This window comes from Capsicum annuum, chromosome 12 (genome assembly GCF_002878395.1).
Source record: "Capsicum annuum cultivar UCD-10X-F1 chromosome 12, UCD10Xv1.1, whole genome shotgun sequence".
Lineage (NCBI taxonomy): Eukaryota > Viridiplantae > Streptophyta > Magnoliopsida > Solanales > Solanaceae > Capsicum > Capsicum annuum.
Window position 1 is genome coordinate 1,227,236 of NC_061122.1, and position 4,941 is coordinate 1,232,176.

Consider the following 4,941-nt stretch of genomic DNA (forward strand, 5'->3'; position numbering starts at 1 on the left):
TTAATTATTTAAGTAAAATTTATTTAAAGTAGGTAAGAATTTTAAATAATTAATTTTTTACTAATTTAAATTTAAAATTTAAATTAATTAATTAAATTAATTTTAATGTAGTACTTTTTTTTATTTTTTATTTTAAAAATGATTATTCAAATTTTTTTAAATTTTAAAAGCATGATTATTCAAAATTTTCTACAATTTATAAAATTTTCTTATTTAATTAAATTAATTTTAATATTTAATTTGTTATGTAGCATTTTAAAAATGACTTGGAATTTAATGTAATACTTTTTCTATTTTTTTAAATGACGTGGCAGATGACGTGGCAGGCATGACTGACATGGCAAATATGGCAACTGATGTGGCAGCTGACGTGGAAGACAGTGTGTTACACTCACCAAAAAAAGGTTTAAAATGTTGTTTTTAGTAGGTTCAGGGGTCCAGATGACAAATATGTAAATAGAAGTGTCCAACTTACAAAACCGACATAGTATAGGGGTTCAGGAGGTCATTTTGCCAAAAAAATTGTCCAAAGTAGTATCAGAGCGGTGTTTGAAGTTCAAACAAAGATTAAATGACTATAAAAAAATGGCCAAAGTGAATCAAAGATTACCTATGTTACTAAACACCACAAATCTTCTGTGATCCTAATTAACAATATTTTATCAATAGCTAATATTAATTACTGTGATAGGAAGCAATTATAGATAGATTATAAATGTGACTGATAAGTCTAGGAATATATAATGTTATCAAGCAACTGCAATTAAATTAAGTATAGTTGTAAATATAAGGGATTCTCTATTGGATGTAACTAAAATTTCTGGACTTCAACAGCTACTTTAATTGCAGTGTTAATGAATAACTTTCACAAAAATTTCTGAACTTCAACAGATACTACTTTAATTGCAGTGTTAATGAATAACTTCCACAAAAATTTCTTGACTTCAACAATTACTTTAATTGCAGTGTTAAAGAATAACTTTCACAACATACGTTTCCAACTAGTTTTAGTTCCGTTTGGACAAGCATTATGAAATTACAACAACAACAACATACTCAGTGTATTCCACATAGTGGGTTTTAAAAAGGATAGAGTGTACACAAATCATATCACTACCTCAGGTGAATTACAGTGGTTGTTTTCGATAGACCTCCGACTCAGAACTGGTAATAAAATAACAAACACAAAACATAAATGCATATGAATACAGATAATACTGTAAACTATCTACTCAAAATCATAGACATCACTCAAATACCACGAACAAGAAACTCTAGTCACAAACAACATTAGTAATTTCAAATACCACAATATAACCTTTTTTTATAAGTTTAAGTTATATACATCGTCAGTATAAACGAGTAACAATGTTTTGTAATATTTGTCAAGTTTTTATAAAAATAATTACAAAAAATTTCTATTTATGGGTTGGGTCACTTTTGGACGTATACTCTTGTAAATATTGAACCTCTTTTATATTCTAATAAATGGCCCAACAAGCTAACTCTTCGCTTTAAAAAAAAAATCTGTCAAACCTTATTCACCTCCTGGTGACTGAACTTTGCTGATGGATGTCTGATACTACTTCTTTTCAGTATGTATTCCAGAAAACCTAATTCCAATATGTATTCCAAAAAATCCAAAATTTGTGGTGTTTAAAGTTAGGTGAAATGACCTTCTGGACCCTTGTACTATGTCGGTTTTGTAAGTAGGATACTTCTACTTGCATGTTTGTCATCTGAACCCTGAACCCACTAAAAAGCAACATTTTAAACCCTTTTTTGGTGAGTGTAACACACTCTCCCCACGTCAGCTGCCATGTCTTCCTCATCTGCCACGTCATTTTAAAAAAAATAAAAATAAAGAAAATAAAAAAAATAAAAAAAGTATTACATTAAATTCCAAGTCATTTTTAAAATTCTAATAACAAATTAAATATTAAAATTAATTTAATTAAATAAGAAAATTTTATAATTGTAGAAAAATTTGAATAATCATGTTTTTATTTTTACTCACAAATTAAACATCAAATTTATTCCAAATAATTAAAATTCTTCTCCAACTAATTTAAATTTTTAACTATAAATTCATATATACAAACATAATAAATTTTCGATTTTTAAATTTGAATATCTTTACAAAATTCACAAAAAGTTTAATTTTTTTCAAGCGAAATTCACTAATTTTTTTCAATATTCACTATCATTCACTTTCAATTCAAATTTAAATTTTAATCCCAAAAAAAAAAATTCAATTTAAATTTTTATTCAAAAAAAATGAAAAGAATTGAATTGAGGAAAAATTAAAATAAAAAATAAAAAGTGAAGGTGGTGGTGGTGGGGGACTGGAAGAGTGTTGGGGTGGGGTGTGGGGGGCTGGAGGGGGCTGAGGACGGGGCTTGGACTGGGAGGGGTATGGGGGCTGGAAGAGGCTGGGGCTGAGGATAGGGCTGGAAGGGGTGTGGGGGCCGGGGTGGGTAGGGGCTGGACGGGGCTGGTAAGGTATGGAGGGGTGGGGACGAGTCTGTGGTAGGGTGGAGGGGCTGGAAGGGGCTCGAGGTGGGGTGGAATGGGGCTGGAAGGGTATGAGGGGTGGGGATGGGCTGGGGTGGGGGTGGGGAAGGGCTGAACGGGTGTTGGGGTGTGTGAGAGGGCTGGGTGTGGGGTGGGATGGGGTTGGGTGTGGGTGGGGACGGGCTGGGGTGGGGTAGGGAGGGAATTTTTTTTTTTTTTTAATTTTTAAAAATATTTTTAAATTTAAAAAGATAGAGGGAAAAAAAGGATCCTTTTTATTTTTTTAATTTTAATATTATTTTTTAATTATTTTAATATAAAATTGGCCAAAAATTGACCCCCACTCGCACCCCAGGCGAGTGGCTACACTCTCTTTGTCCTAGTCACCATTTCAATGCCACATAGGCAAGGTCAACGGTCAAAGGGTGCAAAATATTGCTTTTTAATGAGTTTAAGGGTCCAGATGACAAACATGTAAGTAGAAGTGTCCAACTTACAAAACCGACATAGTACAAGGGTCCTGAAGGTCATTTTGTCTTAAAGTTATGTGTGCACACTGACCAAGAAGGCCTAGGCCCTATACATACACACGTGACCACAATTAATTAAGGGCCAAGTTCAGTTCAGGTTCGTCAAATGTTGTTCAATATCTATCGAGTATTAAAAAAAAAATTATTTCCGAGTTGGGTCACTTTTGGGCGTATACCCTTGTAAATATTGAACCTATTTTATTTTCTAATAAACGGCTCAACAAGCAACTCTTCCTTATAAAAACAAAGATCTGTCAAACCTCAATCACTTGGTTATGTTACTAAACACCACAAATATTTACCTGTACTGTAGCAATTATAGATAGATTATAAATGCCTAACTGTCCCCTTGACAAGGTATTTAATGAATAATAAGTCTAGAAATGTATAATGTTGTCAAGCATCTGTAATTAAATTAAGTATAGTTGTAAATATTGTTATTTTCCACAATACGGGTACGTAGAATCTGTATAACAGAACAACAACTTCAACTCGTGTTCAAGCATGAACAAGAACACAATGAAGTTTTAAATACCCTCAACACAAGATCAAAAGGACCTTTCCAAGAGGTGTATTTATCTTTCAGAAAATAAAGATGAAACAGAAATGTTTAAGGCCAAGTCATCCGAATTCACGAACTTTCCTTAAGGAATAATTCCCCTCACTGTACCCGAGGTTATGGAATCTTTCTCCCAGGATAAAATAACCTTCAATCCGACTATAGCGGTACCTCAAATAGGCGGATTCTTTGAACACACTCACGGTTTGAATGATTACACTTAGAGTATTTTTAAGACAAGAAGAATGTTTTGTAATCTGAAAATTTTTGTATTTTCTATGTCATAAACCTGCGGATGAAACCAAGTTTATATAGCCACTAGATGCCTCTTTGAAAAGGTGGCATTGGTTCATAATAGAGGTGTGTGACTCTTCTTGAAAATGCATGTCTATTCACTTAAAACAATGCAGTATTTTTCTGAAATAGTGCACTGGTTCACTGAAACAGTGTGTATTTTCGTTGAAGAGTTGCAACTTTCTGAAACTGTGCAATCTTCTGTAACAGAAGCAACAATCTGAAACAGTGCAACCTTCTATAACAGAAGCAACAATCTGAAATAGTGCAACAGTTTCAAACAGACGTATCAGTTCTGAAACACTGTTACTGCGTGTATATATATAAATGGAGGCCGAAACAGTGCAGAAAATTTTTACTGTATTTTTCCTTGGCATTCTTCGGAATTCAAATAAATTTTGTCCAAAAAGATAGATCTCATCGATCCATCATTTTCAAAATCCAAATCCAAATTCAAATCCAATTCCGAAGCCGAAGCCGAGCAGAGCGAGCGACGACGACGACGGTGCAAGACATCATTTATTTCTTGCCTCACTTTCCATGTGGAGTAAGTGTTTCTCATTATAAACACTCTCAAGTTCTCTTTTTCCACCAATGTGGGAGAGAGAGTAAACTTGCCATTTTGGGAGTACACTTTCCATTTTTAGTGTCTCCTTTCCTCCACCTTTTTACTCTCCATTTTTCCATTCACACCCTTTCGTTACTATGAACCCAACAATCCCCTACATGAATGGGGAATGACTATTTTTTGTAAAACTTTTATGGACAAGTATGTGATCATCAAGCAAAGACCGATTGCATCTGGATAAGTGGGTTTTCCTTTGAACTTTCCGTAGTGAACATGCATCGGATGCACTCGGTCAATCGGTAGATTTGATATCTTTGAACCGTCGAGCTTTAATGTACACCTAGACAACACATGTCACACAACCAGCCTTTTACCGTTTATGGTTCTTACGATTTTGTTCTTTTCAGCCATGAACACGTCCTGATTTTCATGAGAGCTTAGAGAATAGGCCTTTACTAACATTCTCTTTGAAGCGG